This window comes from Oryctolagus cuniculus, chromosome 3, assembly GCF_964237555.1.
Source record: "Oryctolagus cuniculus chromosome 3, mOryCun1.1, whole genome shotgun sequence".
Taxonomy (NCBI): domain Eukaryota; kingdom Metazoa; phylum Chordata; class Mammalia; order Lagomorpha; family Leporidae; genus Oryctolagus; species Oryctolagus cuniculus.
In genome coordinates this window covers 103,006,374-103,024,657 of record NC_091434.1, presented here as the reverse complement: position 1 = coordinate 103,024,657, position 18,284 = coordinate 103,006,374, and the positions used below count along the sequence as shown (strand labels likewise).

General features: G+C 38.4%; 1 pseudogene; it reads left to right on the top strand.

The window, feature by feature from the left end:
- The window catches only part of LOC100342880 (uncharacterized), a 54,167-nt pseudogene extending 41,395 nt beyond the window's left edge, over window positions 1-12,772 (top strand).
- The last annotated feature ends 5,512 nt before the right edge of the window (window positions 12,773-18,284 follow it).

The window sequence follows — 18,284 nt, the reverse complement described above, 5'->3', positions numbered from 1 at the left end:
TCAGGCCTTGTGCCTTGTCCATAGTCAGCCCATTTCTGAGCTTGCCATGGGGAAGAGAATCTATGCTACGAAGCCTTTCATTCAATTGATTGTATATTTTATATCTTTCCTCTTTTTGTGAACAAAGTTCTTTTAGAAAATTCTGGTAAAGAAGGCTAAGTAGCAGTGGCAAAGCCTCTTTGAGGCAGATAATTTTTTTTTTTTTAAAAAAAGGAAAGATACCAAATATCCAAATAATTACTGAAAATAAAAATACGATAAACTCAAAACTATCTGAAGAAAAGAAACAATGGTTTAGGAGATAGATAAATAAAAGAATAACATAGAGAAAATCAATACAACTAAGAATTGGTTTTTTGAAAAAGAAAAACAAAATTACTTACATTGACTAAGACAAAAGAAAGAGGCAAATTACTGAATTCAGGAATTAAAGTGATGCAGTTACTACCAATTTTACTGATACAAAATGATTATAAGACACTACTATTAAGAAGGGGGACAGAGGCCTGCCCTGTAGCACAGTGGGTTAAGCCACTGTCAGCAGTGTCAGCATCCTATACAGGCACCAGTTTGAGTCCCTTCCAATCCAACTACACTTCCGATCCAATTCTCTGCTATGGCCTGGGAAAGCAGATGATAACCCAAGGGCTTGGAGCCCTGCACCCATATGGGAGATCTGGAAAAATCTCCTGGTTCCTGGCTTCAGATTGACCCAGCTCTGTTGCAGCCATTTGGAAAGTGAACCAGTGGATAGAAGATTCTCTCTCTCTCTCTCTCTCTCTGTAATTCTGCCTCTCAAATAAATAAAAACTTTTTTAAAGATTTATTTATTTATTTGAAACTCAGAGGTACACAGGAAGGGAGGAAGAGGCAGAGAGAGAGAGAGAGAGAGAGAGAGAGAAAGACAGAGAGAGAGAGAGAGAGAGAGAGAGAGATCCTCTATCCACTGGTTCACTCCCCAATTGGCTGCAATGGCCAGAGCTGCACCTATCTGAAGCCCAAAGCCAGGAGCTAGGAGCTTCTTCCAGGTCTTCTCATGCAGGTGCAGGGGCCCAAGGACTTGGGCCATTTTCTACTGCTTTCTTAGCCATAACAGTCAGCTGGGTCAGAAGTGGAGCAGCTGGGTCTCGAACCAGTGTCCATATGGGATATTGGCACTGCAGGAGGTGGCTTTACCCGCTATACCACAGTGACAGCCCCAATAAATAAAACCTTTAAAAGAAGAAGAAAGAGAAGGAGAAGAAGGGAAGAGCAGAAGGAGGAGTAGGAGGAGGAATAAGAAGAAGAAAGACAGTGTCTGGCGTTTTGGTGCAACAGCATCCCATGTGCGTGCTGGTTCATGTCCCAGCTGCACAGCTTCCAATCCAACATCCTGCTAAAGAGTCTGGGAAGGAAGAGGAGGATGGCCCAAGTATTTGAACCCCCACTACCCACATGGGAGACCCAGATGGAGTTCCAGTCTCCTAGCTTTGGCCTGGCCAAGCCTTGGCTGTTGAGGATATTTTGGGAGTAAACCAGTGGATAGAACTTGCTTTTGCTTTCTCTCTCTCTCTCTCTCTCCCTCTCTCTTCCCCTCATTCCCTCTCCCTCTCTCCCCTTTCCTCTCCCTTTCTCTCTCCCTCTCCTTCTCCCTCTCTCTCTCTCTAAATTGTGCCCTTCAAATAAATAAATAAATACATCTTAGGATTTTTTTTTAAATGTAACTTGCTCTAATTCCACAATAATCAAACAGTGTGGCACTGACATAGACACAAATATACTGAGACCAATGGAGTAGACTATGCAATACAAGAATGAACTTTTTTATTCATGATTAAATGATTTTCAAAAAGGCTGCAAGACCATTCAATGCAGAAAGAATAGTCTTTTCATTAGAGGTAGGAAAATTGGACATTCCCATATGAAAAACTAAATTGGAACGTTGCCTTACAGCATATACAAAAATTAAATAAAAATAGATCAAAACTCTAAATATAGGATTTAAAAATATTAAATACATATAACAAATATATAGAAAAATATTTATGACATTGGGTTTGGAATAACGCTTGGATATGATACTTGAAACAGAAAATAATTGAAAAAATAGAAAATTGGACTTTACTAAGAATAAAATAATACTTTTGGCTGTAAATGTTTGGTGCAGCAGTTAAATCACTGCTTAGGATGCCCACATAGCATTTCAGAGTGTATCTTTTGATTCCTGGTTACCTGGCTTCTAATACAATTTTCTGCTAATATGCACCCTGGGAAGTATCAAAAGATGGCTAAAGAAACATGGGTCCCTGTTAACCTTTGTGGAAGACTTAGATTGTGTTCCAGGCTCCAGTCTTTGGTCTGGCCCAGCCCTGTTTTTTGAGAGCATTTAGGAAGTGAACCAAAAAAAACCAAGATCTCTCTTCAACTGTTTCTCTGTGTTCAAAATAAATTTAAAGCAAGAAACTTTTATACCTTAAAGGACACTATTGGGAGTGAAAAACAAATCATAGAATGTGAAAAAAATCCAAGTCATATATCTGGTAAGAGATTAATATCCAGAATATATAAAGAACTCCTACAGTTCATTGAAAGATACCAAAAAATCCAACTGAAAAACACACAAAGGGCATGAGTAGATATTTCTCTATGTAAGATAAGGGCCAATAAATACAGGAAAAGATAATCAACATCATTCTCTTAAGCATTATGGAAATGGAAACAAAATGCTACTTCATACATACTAGTACTTCTATTATTAATACAAAGATTTGACAAAGATGTGGAAAACATTACTTGTGGGAGTTTAAAATAGTTCATCAGCTGTAGAAAATGATAGCTCTTCATAACATTAAGCCTAGAATTACCTTATGATTGAGCATTCAGATTTTTTGTTATACACCAAAAAGAAACTTATAGAAGACTCCAAAAGATATATATATATATAAAATTGCATAGCAAAATTTTTCACAATTACAAAAAGGAGAAAACAACCTACATGTTCATTGACAGATGAATGTGTCAACAAAATGTGGTATATATATTGGAGGGTACTACTTCAAAACATTCATGAAAAAATGGAATTAACAGAGATTTAATTTGGTGTGAACAGTTTTAAAATCCATGCATATGATTGGTCTTAAAAAATTTCATGAAAAAATACCTGTTAGGAGAAAACTGTGTCTCAACATGAATAAACTTTGAAAACACTAAGCTACGGGAAATAGGCTGGACATAATATGACAGTGTGATTCCATTTATAAGAAGTACCAATAGTCAGATTCATAAAAACAGAAAGTAGAATAGAAGTTAACAAGGGTAATGGAACAGGTGTTATGAAGAGTTGTCATTTACTGGGTATAGATTCTTGGTATTAGATGATAAAACAGTTGTTCTGTTAGTGATTGTACAACAATGTAAGTGTATTTAATAAACCTGAATTGTACACCTGAACATGGTTAAAGGGAAATTATATGTTATGCAAAATTTCATGGCAATTAAAACAAAAAAAATTTCTGATTTTTTTTACTCTAGACAGCATATTCCTTGTATTGATACCTTTTAATCATACAAGAAGAAATGATAAAAATATTTCCAGTACTCTATTTGTCCACATATGTTCATTTAACTTTACAGAACACAAGGAAAGAAATAGCATTCAGCCAACATGAAAAAGAAGTCCTGTAATACTTTTCAGCCTGTAAATTTCAAGCCCTTCCTTGTAAGGGAAATGTTCATACACATGAACTTGGGGCTTGTGTTGTGGTATAGTGAGTTATGGGCACTGGTTCGAGTCCCTGCTGTTCCACTTGTGATCCAGCATCCTGCTAATGCACCCGGGAAAGTAGCAGAAGATGGTGGAACTCTGTAGACCTCTGTACCAATGTAAAACACCCGGAAAATCTCCTGGATCTGGTATCCTAGATCCTGGAAGTTTTGGCCATTTAGGCAGTCAAAGGATGGAAGACCTTTCTCTATCTCTCCCTCTCTATATATAACTCTGCTTTTCAAATAGATAAATCTTAAGCAAAAAGACATGAGTTTAAGAGAGATAAAGACCCCTTCAGTGAAAAGTACACACCCTTCCTATTTCTTGCTTATTCACCTTGGACAGACAATTGACAAGCTGCATCAAATTACATGCTTCCAGCTTAATTGATCTATTGGGAGGATTGATAAAAAGACACTACCACAATGACTACAGCATGAAGCTGGTGACATTTCACATTGCCCAACTCACTCAACTCTGGAGAATATTATAAGATGAATCCATGGTAATATTTACAATCTCTGGGTCAGGGGTTTGATTTGCTGCCAGCTGTTCACCCTCTATCTGCAGATGCTATTCCAGATGTTTGACTCTGCCATAGGTTGTATCCTCCAATTTAGCACTGAACTTAAAGCCATTAAAATACTATTTCAAGCTTGATTTTGTAATGACATTTTAAATGGTTTTCATTTGTCAGTAAAAATAATGCCAAATAATCCAGAGCTAGGCAAACAAAAGAAAACCACATAAAATAGGCAGATGCTCATGATGACATCAGCTGCAAACCATAGATTCATTTCAGGTAAGCAAAGAAACTGGAAGATGCATAAAACAGAAGGCATCATAGCAGATAGCACAACAAAACTTCTGAGTCAGGGTTTCGGGGAGATGGCTGGCAGGAGTATAGGATGTAAAGAGATGCTGGTGGTAGATCATTGAATCAGGCTAGGTTTTTAGGCATCAGGTAAAAGTTAGTAAAGCTTATGTGGTTCTAGAATGCTGACAAAGGTCCTTGGGAGACTACCTTGTCCATGGCAGAGTCTTTTCCTGAGATGGCCAGTTTACTAAATGCTGAGACTCTTACAATACCTGCAAGCAAAAGGAAAATCATGGCACCAACTTGCAGAACCACAATACAAGTCAAAATGAAGAGTATCACTAAGACAATGATTAACAGATAAGCTAATTACTTTTCATGCTCTAAAATCTTAGAAGAGAAATTTATTTTTCTATTATACAATCAAGAATGAGCCTTTTTTAAAAATTCAAATAACAAAACCATATGATGTTTTCAAAAAAACAAAAATGTCATCCACACATCGCTCTTTTTACCCTGTCTTAGCCTTCCCCCTGAATTTAGCCTCATGCATTGGTGAGTGTGTGTATATGTGTATTTGTATGTACACACACAGACATATTGACAAGGGAAACTTACATCTGTGTTTCCTTCTGGAAAAGCTTCCATTAGAACCCCAGGGTTTAATAACAAATATACGAACTTTTCAAACAGTGTTAGTTCTGATAAATGAAGTGATGCTGTAATAAGAAATCATTCCACAATTCCAATGGATTAACAAAAATAGAGGTTTATTTCTCACTTAGTTTATGTGTAAAATGCACATTCATGGAGAACTCTGCTACTTAATGTTACTCAGGCAGCCATGACTGACAGAGGTCCCACTTTTTGTGGTTGTACCATTTAGAACATGGAGTGTGTTGTCTAGTCTTCCATCTAGAAGTGGCACATTGGCCAGAACTGGTCATACCGGAGCTACTACAATGGGGCAGGGATACACTGGAAAGCACATTTATAGTCATCTAGCAAAAAACATATCTTGTGCTGACTCACAAGCACGTCACATTGCTATTGTAAAGTTGAGGGTCCAAGGTAAAGACAGTGAAAAACTCAAAGCTTAATTATTGGTAGGTAAACATCAACTTTCTTTGATGGCATAATTTTTAAACTAAAAGTGACAAGAGCGGCCGGCGCCGCGGCTCACTAGGCTAATCCTCCGCCTAGCGGCGCCGGCACACCGGGTTCTAGTCCCGGTCGGGGTGCCGGATTCTGTCCCGGTTGCCCCTCTTCCAGGCCAGCCCTCTGCTGTGGCCAGGGAGTGCAGTGGAGGATGGCCCAGGTGCTTGGGCCCTGCACCCCATGGGAGACCAGGAAAAGCACCTGGCTCCTGGCTCCTGCCATCGGATCAGCGCGGTGCGCCGGCCGCAGCGCGCCGGCCGCGGCGGCCATTGGAGGGTGAACCAACGGCAAAGGAAGACCTTTCTCTCTGTCTCTCTCTCTCACTGTCCACTCTGCCTGTCAAAAAAAAAAAAAAAAAAAAAAAAAAAGTGACAAGAGCTCTTCAGAAATCTTTATATTTTTTAAATATTCACTTATTTGTTTGAAAGCCAAAGTTACAGAGAACCACACACACACACACACACACACAGAGAGAGAGAGAGAGAGAGAGAGAGAGAGAGAGAGAGAAAGAACGAAAGAGATCTTCTATCCACTGGCTTACTCCCCAGATGGCTGTAACAGCCAGGGCTGAGGCAGACCAAAGGCAGTAGCCAGGAGCTTCTCCAGGTCTCTCATGTGGGTGGCAGGGAGCCAAGTACATGGGCTATCTTCTGCTACTTTCCTAGGCCATTATCAGGGTGCTATATTGGAACTGCACCAGCTGGGCACAAACCGGTGCCCATATGGAACGCCAGTGTTGCAGACAGCAGCTTCACCCCCTATGCCACAATTCTGTCTCCCAGAAATATTTTAACAAATATAGATTCATACATTAACAGATAAATGTTTTTCACTAACAACCAAGCAGGAATAGTCCAACTTCCTTTATTAATATTCATGTTCCATAGAAAATAATAAGAAATATTTTATTTTTAAAAAATATTTATTTATTTATTTTGAAAATCAGAGATAAAGAGAGAGGAGGAAACACACAGAGAATTTTCCAGATGCAAGTTCATACCTCAGATGGTCTCAATGGCCAATGCAGGGCCAGGACAAAGCCAGGAGCCAGGAGCTTCATACAGATCTCCCATGTGAGTGGCAGGAATCAAAACACTTGGGCCATCTTCTGCTGCTTTTCCTAGTTCATTAGTAGGGAGCTGGATCAAAAGTGGAGCAACTGGGACTTGAACTGGCATTCATATTGGGATTCCAGGATAGCAGCTGGCAGCTTCACCTGCTATACCACAATGTTTGCAACAACAATAAACTTTTATTAAGGAATAGCTATCTTACATTTATCAGTCAAGAATCAAAGCAAAACCTTTATCTTTACTTTTTTACTAGGTTTAAAGAGATAGTAATTGATATTATGGACACAATAATCATGGAGATCTGAAAGAGCCAATAAATGTTTTTGATATTGTAATTTTTAAAATAACTATATAAAAATTCTTATAGCAGATATGTATATTCATAATGCATAGGAAATGTATTCTTGAGCTAAGAAGATACTCCTAAATCTGACATTGCACAGTGGTAATGATATAGACTTTTATTGAATGATACACACCTCTAGCATCGATACCATACTGTTAAGTTCTCTGGTGTGTTCATTATGTTCCTCACAGAGATGACTGGCTTCAGGTGGACCTACTTGCTGACTCTTGAAGTAACTCAAAGAGAAAGCATGTAAATGTGGGCAAGATAGGTAAATGTACACATCAATATACTTCTGATAGTAGAAGTAACTGATAAGGTATTTTCAGGGGGTAGTTTGCCAGTATCAGTCAGTGTTAAAATTTGTATCTATTGAATCTGTATATGCTACACTTAAGACTTTTTCCTGAAGATTATGTAAAGATGTAGTTCTGAAGAGAGTAATAGAAAAAATTGTTATAACTAAGACTTTACTTCACATGATGATCAAATATATTAATATTTACAAAGTGCCTAGAATAAAACCAAGCACATATAAGTCAACGTTTCTTGAATAAACTACACATGCACCTAAAGGGAAGAATGATTACTAAAAATTATTCAAATGATAGAATATATAATACTCTTACAAGTAATGAGTTATGTATTTCATAAAGATCTAATACTGAGTGGAAAAGTAACTTGCAAATCCAGTTATAATGTGATTCTACTTTCATAGAAACATTTATGAGTGTGTGTATATACACATATATCTATATTTGAAACATATATAAATGTATACTACACATAAAAATTAATAGAAAATACATTTTCAATGATTAATATAATATCACACATTTGAAGATTGTATTTGAAAGTACTGATCAATCTTGAGATAAGAACAATAAACAAAATTCATTGATATTGTGCTTACAAAGAACCAAGATGAAACAACTATGTATACTTCACATGTAATAGGTAGGTATAATGGAGCTGAAAAACTCTCAATGGGAACTTAAGAGAACCAGAAATTTTATTTAAAGCTCTAAAATGTGGCATTGCAACTAAGGACAAAGAGTCTACGAGATTACTGAGTACATCTATCAAAATGAAAACATTTGCCACTATCTCCAAAAGATGCTGACAACAATGACAGCAATAAAATTCTCATGATTCCTGAATACATACCAGCAGCCTAGGAAAAGAAAAAAAAAAAAAAAAAAAAAACTTGAAGTCAAAAATTTCATAGAAAAAGGCCATTGGATGTTGGATTGATCCTGAGAAGGTGTCTGTGTGAGCACATGAAATTGAAATGTGCTGATATAGTTTGTCTAATTTTCTGATTTATTGATTTTTTAATTTGAAGTCCTGCCTCTTTGATCAAGTCCATGATGAAAGCAATTTTTCCAATTTTAGTCTCCTCTGACATCCATTAATTTTTTACTCTTCTACTACAATGTTTTTTCATGTCACCTCTGTTTTTTAGTTCTGTGCTATTTCTTAATTATGTAGGCAAAATTAAATTCATTGCCCCCTATTGTTAGGAAAATAGAACAGAGAGGAGGCAGTGTACAAATTTACAGCCAGACCGAATTTATTCAAGAGAAAATAAATTCACAGACGTGGGTGACCCACTGCCCATGTGCACATTGATGGAACATGTGGCAGAAGACCCTGACCCCCAGGGGCCAGGCCTTTTTATATTTTAGGAAGGCTAGGGATGGGGGCGGGGTAGTGGGCAGCAGGTGGAGGGGAATTCCTGGAACTGGTCTTTCAACTATTCCAGTCTTTCAGGTGGCCATGGGGTTGGAGGATGAAGGCAATAGGGTGTGAGACCAATTGAGATTCAAGGGCAAGGAATAAATTCAAATGTTTATCTTTGTTTTGGGCAGTGAGCAAGAATGGCTGAGGCTTATGTCTTTGTTCCATCACCTATCTTCCCAAATAAACTGGAAAGTGCTTCAAGTATTAACTGTAATTGGATTTCATGTCTTCCTCATGGTTTTTAAGACAACACTACATACAGTGATTTTTCTCCTAATCTTGATAGAGAAGACTCTGCTTTAATATGATTGAACAGTAGGGATAAAGAATCGAACTTGAATGTTGGGTGGCATGATAATTATAATTTTTATTCTTTTTCACCAAAATAATCACTAGAATTTTCATGCAACTACAAATCTAATTACTTATAATTTAAAAGGCTGGTGTCCATAAACATATTATCTGAATATATTTAGATTTTCTCAATATGTTATTTTTATCCTCACAAGTAAAGCCTAGAAAAAACCTTAATAAAGTACATTAATCCTCCTCCCCATCCCCAGTACTAAAGTCTCCTTTGTATATACAATTTGTTATGTCTAGAAACTTCCAAATGTTCCCACCCAATTCTGAGGTTTTGGAAAAATAGCTCATGTAAATTCAATAGTCCCCCCAACCTGGTTTATTTCTACTAGAAAATTATTACCCACTCATGACAGAAAACTATAACCACCACTAAATATTCACAAAAAGTTATAGGGCAATTAAGTAAAATTCAAGTACATCTTTTTTCTAAAGCTTCAAATGTTAATAAGACAGATTTATAATTCTGCTAAGGTAATGATCAGAATCAAAGTAATGTAGATTGCTGAGAGCTTTATGTATGCAAATATCTGTCCTTTACAAATGAATGAAAACCATAAATGAGGAGCAAATAGTTTTAACTCCACTAACTCTTATCCACTTTTAATAATGTAACATAATTTACATTATTGTCTTAGAATTCAGTTCTTAAAAAACATATTTAGCAGCCCTTACTTTCACTTCCTATTATACTTTGTTACTCCAATTGCTTCAAGATTCAGTACCTCCCTTGAAAATAACTCCTCAAAAGAGTCACAATGAGTCTAGGGTAATTGTATGTAATGGCTCCTCAATGATCTGAATTATATCTCTAAGGCAATTTCACTCTTTGATGCTAGTTTTCAATAGCATTTCCTTGGCTTCTAACAGCCATAGTTTTAAAGAGCTTGCATTTTCCCACAAGATCTAATGACCTCTAAGTCCACTTATGAAAAAGAAAAACAGAATATTTCTAACTTTTGTTTAACCACTTAGAACATTGTGAAAGGTACTTGAGAAAAAGTAATCAGTAGTGAAGAAAAGTACTTAATGAGGCTTAGTTTTAAAATCCTGTATTCCATGACTGATACAATCTTGGTAAGGCAGGGAAGCATTTCATGGGAAATAAGAATGTGTTTTTAAAACTCTGGATACCCCTCTTATTTCATTCCTATCTTCCCAACTCCAATGTGTTATTTATCTTCTGTGCGATGGAACAAAGACATAAGCCTAAGTGAGTTATTATTTTGTTATCTATGATATGACCCTGTAGCTATATTATCAAAGACAAGTCAATCCTCACTCAGTTTTGTCTTAGAATGATCACTGTATTGATTCTCTTAGATGAAATATAATGCTATACAGATACATTTGATTCTCACGTCTTTTGCTAGCTTTGTTAGATGTTCATACTCTATAATATAAATCTTTATTGTAAGCTAGCTTTTCAAATGTATCTCCTGATGTTTATTAACAAGTATAGCCTTCACCACCATTTGAATTGGATAGCAATAGAAATAGGTCCATGTGAGTGGAATTTAAATTTAAACATGGATCAAATTCAATTAAAGAAAAAAAAACAAAAATATGAAAAATTAATATAAATGCATTTATTTAAAGTGAAAAACAAATATAACAAAATACAAACTTTAAATAAAGATGACTTACTGTAACAATAATTTTTATTATTTGTGTGTAACATTCTTATAAAATATATTTTGCATTTTATTTATTTTGTACTGCACAAGTTTGGTTGTCCCCTGGATAGAAGTATTATTTAACAATGATTTTTACTGTCAAAAGCATGTAAATATAGTTCATCTTTCCTCTCACAAGGTTGGCTGAATATTATTATTTTTGTTGATAGATGGGAGACATCAGCTTTCCAGAGAGACACAATTTGTGCTTATAATCCTACTATAAGATTGAACCCACAAACTCATGAATTCTAAAATTCTACTTTGTGTAATTTCCTAGAAAATCATTAAGATTACTCTTAGAGCTCTTACAATTACATGTTGGCAGCAAGTATTTATCCTAGTGATTAAGACACCTGCATTCCACATCCAAGTATCTGAGTTTGATACCTGCAGCCTGCTACCAATGCAGTCCATGGAGGTGGAGTTGATGGTCCCACGAATCATGTCCTTGCCACCTCTGTGGGACACCTGGATTGTGTTCCCAGCTACTGACTCCCTGGATTCAACTCTGGCCGCTATGGGCTTGTGGGGAGTAGAACAGCTGGTGGGAGCTCTTTGACTCTGTCTTTCAAATAAACAAATAAAATGCTTTAAAAGTAAAGTTATATGTTAAGTGCCTATATTTTTGACAGAACTCAACTTTTTAGTTGTTATTGAGAAACTGTCTCTTCCAGTCTCCCCAGATACCCAAAGAAAAGAAGGCCAAGGGGAAGAAGGTAGCTGCAGACCCGGGCTATCATTAAGAAGCAGGAGGCCAATAAGATGGTGAACCTTCTATTTGAGAAAAAGTCCTAAGAACTTTGGCATTGGGCAAGACATTCAACCCAAGTGGGACCTCACCCATTTTGTCAAAGGGCTAAGCTACATCTGTCTGCTACAGTAGAGGGCCATGCTGTATAAGCAGCTGAAAGTGCTTTCTGCCATTAACAAGTTCACCCAAGCCCTTGACCATCAGACAGCTACTCAACTGCTAAAGCTGGCTCACAAATACAGAGCAGAGACAAAGCAGAAAAAGAAGCAGAGACTGTTGGCCTGGGGCCAAGAAGGAAGCTACTGGCCAAGGAGACATTCCGATCAAGAGACCACCTTTCCTCCAGGCACGCATAAATACTTGCAGTACATTGGTGGAGAATAAGAAGGCTCAGCTGGTGGTGACTGCACGTGATGTGGATCCCACTGAGTTGGTTGTCTTCTTGCTTGCCCTGTGTCTAAAGAAGTGGGTCCTTAGGCCGGCGCTTCGGCTCACTAGGCTAATCCTCCTCCTTGAGGCACCGGCACACCGGGTTCTAGTCCCGGTCGGGGTGCCGGATTCTGTCCCGGTTGCCCCTCTTCCAGGCCAGCTTTCTGCTGTGGCCAGGGAGTGCAGTGGAGGATGGCCCAAGTGCTTGGGCCCTGCACCCACATGGGAAACCAGGAGAAGCACCTGGCTCCTGCCATCGGATCAGCGTGGTGCATCAGCCACAGCGTGCTGGCCGCGGCGGCCATTGGAGGGTGAACCAATGGCAAAAGGAAGACCTTTCTCTCTGTCTCTCTCTCTCTCACTGTCCACTCTGCCTGTCAAAAAAAAAAAAAAAAAAAGTGGGTCCTTAACTGCATCATCAAGGGACCGTCTCTGGTAGGGCACCTGGTCCCCAGGAAGACTTGTATCACTGTCACCTCTATGCAGGTGAACTTAATAGACAAAGGGGCTCGGGCTAAGCTGGTAGAAGCCATCAGGACCAACATAACGACAGATATGATGAGAGCCACTGCCAGTGGGGAGGCAATGTTGTAAGTCCCAAATCTATGGCTCACATTGCCAAGCTGGAAAAGGCCAAGGCTACAGAATGTGCTATGAGGCTGAGATAAATGAGTACTGTTGAGTTCCCTGTATGTAATAATAAAGATCTTCCTCAAAAAGGAAAAATAGGGACTAATTGTTTTCTTGTGTTGTTATACATGTGTGTGAAGAAATGCATTCCACAGAGTAGCTTATAGTTGCATACCCTTCAGACCCTATTTTATCAGCATTTCCCACATATTTGTGATGCTGTCTACTCCTGTTGGATGTAACCATATTGCAAAATGACTTCCTGTCCTGTACTTTTGGATCTTGCTGCTGGGGGAGTACACACCATGTAAGGTAGGCATATTCTTGAAAAGAAAGTCTACTCTTGGACAGCTGTAAAACCCACCCAACACAAACATTAAGTTCTCAACATTTTTGAGTTGAATTTTTAAAATGCCTCTGATCATAGCATAAAAATAAGACATAGAAGGAGTACAGTACTGTAGAAGTTACAATAGAAAGAGCAGCAGACTTATCTGATTAGAGAAAAAAACCTTAATTTTGCATAATATATGTGACATGTGAATTATCTGTAGGGCTCATTCCAGACAGTTGGAAACGATGTATGCAAATGCATTTTATTTTAAAACTACTTCTGTTTATACACAATATTTTAAACATTTTCCCCACTTTACCTGTATTACCTCATTTCATTTTCTTAACCTGGAAATTTTGGAAATATTCCTGTTTTTCATATAACAAATCAAAGAGTCAGTTAAGTTACATGATCCTTAAGATTTTACAAATAGTAAAAGACTAAACCATGGTTTAAGCCATATCTCTATTTCTCAAAAGTCCCTATTAAGCTCTTTATAAGGGTCAGTCACTAAACCAGATCATAAGCCATGTCTCTGTTTCTTTAAACCCCATATTAAGTTATTTATAAAGGTGAATCAGAGATGTTAGTGGAGATGGCAGCTGATAGCTTTTGGAAAAACTAATTTCTGAGTCTGTCCCCAGCAGTCTCAGGTGATTTTGATGTTGGGTTTCAACCCATGGAGAAACACTGATTTACATCACATTAAAGGGTCCTTTCTCTAACCCTTTAATGCTTACCAAAATTAAAAATGAATGAAGCATTCATTTATATACTTAAAATCTTTCACTGGTACACTTGACCTAAGGTAAAATTTCTTCAGCAGAACATGGTTCAACTATGGGAGAAAAGTGTTTATGTGGTTTGTTGGTCCTAATTCATTTGACACTGTCCCCTTTTCACCCTGGAGAAGTTGCTGTGCAGGTTGCTGCATGATTAGAAAGAGAACCAAAGAAGAATCCGAACTCAGGAATGTTCTAATCTATGTACACCTTAAGCACTTTTTCTGCCAGTACCGTGTATATATAAGTAAGTAGCCTTAGAACTTCATGCCCCTATTCACCACCTTTTCAGCTCTTAGCCACGTGAAGTATCCCTACCCTGATCCTGAAGCAAATCTTTTCTATGTCCCATGGCAGTAGGCTTTGAAGAAGCTAACTCCAGACAACAGCCATCATTTCACTCAAGGAGGCGATTCTTTTTTCTTTATTTTTTATATAAAGGTTTATTTATTCACTTGAAAGGCAGAGTCAGAGAGGGAGAGAGAAGACAAAGAGGGTGTGATTTTCCATCTGCTGGTACACTCCCCCAAATGGCTGCAACAGCTGTTGATGGGCCAATCTGAAGCCAGGAGCCAGGAGCTTCCTCTGGTTTCCCACATAGGTGCAGGGGCCCTAGCTCTTGGGCCATCCTCTACTGCATTCCCAGGCCATCAGCGGGAAGTGAAGCAGCCAGAACTGAGAACCAGTGCCCACAAAGGATGCTGGCACTGCAGGTGGAGGTTTTACCCACCAAGCTATAGTGTTGGCCTCAAGGAGGTGATTCTGAGACAGAGTAAGAGAATGGCATTTCTTGGCCGGCGCCACGGCTCACTGGGCTAATCTTCCTCCTGCAGCACCGGCACCCTGGGTTCTAGTCCTGGTTGGGGTGCTGGATTCTGTCCCGGTTGCTCCGCTTCCAGTCCAGCTCTCTGCTGTGGCCCGGGAAGGCAGTGGAGGATGGCCCAAGTGCTTGGGCCCTGCACCCACATGGGAGACCAGGAGGAGGCATCAGGCTTCTGGCTTTGGATCAGCACAGCGCTCTGGCCATGGTGGCCATTTGGGGGTGAACCAACGGAGGGAAGACCTTTCTCTCTGTCTCTCTCTGTCTGTCTAACTCTGCCTGTCAAAAGAAGAAGAAGAAGAAGAAGAAGAAGAAGAAGAAGAAGAAGAAGAAGAAGAAGAAGAAGAAAAGAGAATGACATGTCCAAGACTGCAAACCAACGAAATGCCAGAGGGACATAGCAATTCCATGAATGAGGAAAGCTAGGAAACCAAGACCAATGAAATTCATAACAGGAAAACGATACCCAGCATCTTCTTTACTTTACCTGCACTGTATTTATAAGGTCAATCGCTGTAATAAAAATTTCTATGATCACTGTTTTCTTTCATCTTAATTGGGGGGAGGAAAAGGGAAGTTGGCTAGAGAGTGGAAAGTTCTAGAGACATTCTGTCCCCACTCAGCTATATTTTCTGACATAGCAGAGTCATCCAAATCATCTGCTGAAGATGATTTTACTTGTTTGAAAGACAGAGTTACAGAGAGAAGTAGAGCCAGAGAGAGAGAGAGGTCTTCCATCCGCTGGTTCACTCCCCAAATGACTGCAATGGCCAGAGCTGAGCTGATCCAAAGCCAGGAGCCAGGAGCTTCTTCCGGGTCTCCCACACGGGTGCAGCGGTCCAAGGAGTTTAGCCATCTTCTACTGCTTTCCCAGACCACAGCAGAGAGCTGGGTTGGAAGCAGAGCAGCTGGGACTAGAACTGCTGCCCATATGGGATGCCAGCACTTCAGGCTGGGGCTTTAACCTGCTGTGCCACAGCGCCGGCCCTGAAGCATTCCCTTTTTAAAACCAAGAACACTTCCAATACATATTACATTCACAAAACACATTTTTATTTTTTATTTTTTTTTAATTTATTTGACAGAGTTATAAATAGTGAGAGAGAGAGACAGAGAGAAAGGTCTTCCATCCATTGGTTCACCCCCCAAATGGCTGCTATGGACAGTGCTGTGCCGATCAAAAGCCAGGAGCCAGGTGCTGCTTCCTGGTTTCCCCATGCGAGTGCAGGGGCCCAAGCACTTGGGCCATCCTCCACTGCCTTCCCAGGCCGCAGCAGAGAGGTGGACTGGAAAAGGAGCAACAGGGACTAGAACCCGGCACCCATATGTGATGCCAGTGCCACAGGTGGAGGATTAGCCAAGTGAGCCACAGTGCCAGCCCAACATTTTTTTTTTAATTTAGTTCTCATCACTATTATTGGAAGCCCTCATTGGTAATTTTTCAAAGTAATGCAATATATGTTAACATGTAGTTCAAAACGTCGTAGTAAATATGGTAAGTGCATACAATCTTATCTGTCAATTTAAAAGTACATAAATAGAAGGTTCCAGGTTTTTTAATTCAACCTGCCTTATATCTGGTTGTTGTTGGCATTTGGGTAGTGAACTAGCAGATGGGCGATCTCTCTTGAGCTTTTTGTCTGTCTCTCTGCCTTTCAAATGCATAAATAAAAATTTTTAAAATACATAAAAATAAAGGAAAGAAGAGAAAACACAAAATAAGACATGGACACATATATTCTTAGTTCTCTAAGCAGATTTAGTAAATGACTAAGCTATATGACCTTCTGGATCTGAACAATCTGCCCCTTCTCTTTATTTTTTAGTGATGACCATTTTGCATGCAGGTGGCTAAATATGAACTCTAAGAAACCAGATCAGAGGTCCTGTATCCCATATTTATTTGGTGGATTTTACCCACTGTATACAATAAGCTGAGGGATAATGATGCCTTTTCTGCTATGGTGTACTATAATTCTAACCAGCTCCCACTGAAGTTTACATGCCTCATTAATCCAAAGCAAGCAGGACTCTAGTGCAGAACATTTTAAAAAGGAAAAGAAAGAAAACAACCACAGAAAATGTGGTGGGCCATTTAGTCTCCTTTGAAATTTTACAAAATCACTAAAATCTTAGACCAGCAGACTCAAAGTAGTTACAAAGAAAGACCCCTTTAATCATTCTGTACTCGATATACTGTACTGATGGCCACACAGGGTTCAATTTTATATACAATACTGTCAGGTAAAAGAGGTTCTGAAAATTTACACAGTTGGTTTTCAAACAACCCCTACTTTGTCAAATTTAATTTACAGGAGTAAACCCCAAGCATGGACTATAACTGAACAACATTCTTTTGGTACCAAACTCAGTTATAAATGTAAAAGCAAACAGCATGCACGTAGGTTTCTATAGAGGATAGGAACACCTGCTCTCCACAAAACAGACTTCTTGAAACCCAGGTGAAGGATACAGAATGTGACTTACAGCTGACCACTTCAAATTAGTACATTTTACCCCCCTTGGGAGAGAACTGATGCAGTTAAAACAACATTTATTAGGTATTCTTAGGAATAAAATTGTCTCCTCAATGTCTATGAGGTTATTCCAAAATTAGTCAAGCCATCAACAAATTTATTGAAAATCATTTCTGAAAGAAACCTATGTTCTGCTCAAATAAGACCCTTCCCTTTTGGGGAAAAATAATTCTTAAATGATCTTTGTCAGATTCTCAGAGTTGTTTGAGTGGATAAGAAAACAGAAAAATCTTCCTATGTAATGAGTTTGACAACTAAACAAAGACACACATATACGCACTTCGATTCATTAACTAACTTATTCCTTTATAAATCTCTTAATTTTAAGAGTTCTCAGTGTCCTCTCAACACAGCGAGAGTTGGGTGAGGTTGTTGTTTTCCAACATTTTGTTTTCTAAACTAATGCATTCTTAAATGATAAAAGGTGTTTTATAAAAATAATCAAATGTATATAGATTTATGGAGTTTTTGGTTAGATAAAAAAATAAACGTTGAGACATTGGGATAACAAAGACATCAAGAGACATTAATGAAATAAAGTAACATATATTTATCATACTGAGACATCTCAGAACTTGAATATGTTCATTTAGTTTTACTCTTAGAAATGCTTAGTTTCCCAAAATAGTCCAAGAAACAAAATGGGTAAAACTGTACTTATGGAGTCCTAAGAATCCTCCCAGGTTTTATAATACATATTTTTAAGAAGTTACAGGCCAGTGGTTTAGTTTAATAGGAGTTGGTTTGGCCTATTTTCTGAGTAATCTAATTAGGCTCCACATCAGGTGAATCCAAGGAAAATGTAATGACCAATTGATGAACTGGAAGAATTGACACACTTTGAGAAAAGACCTCAAAATTCTGTGTTCATTTGTTCCAATGGATTAGAAGGTGCTTTTAGTGAAATAATTATAGAAAACTTCCCTAATTTGGAGAAAGAGAGGGACATCCAAGTACAGGAAGAACATAGAACTCCTAATAGATATGACCAGAAAAGATCTTCACCACAGCACGATGTATTCAAATACTCCACAGTAAAACATACAGAAAAAATTCTAAAATGTGCGTAAGAGAAAC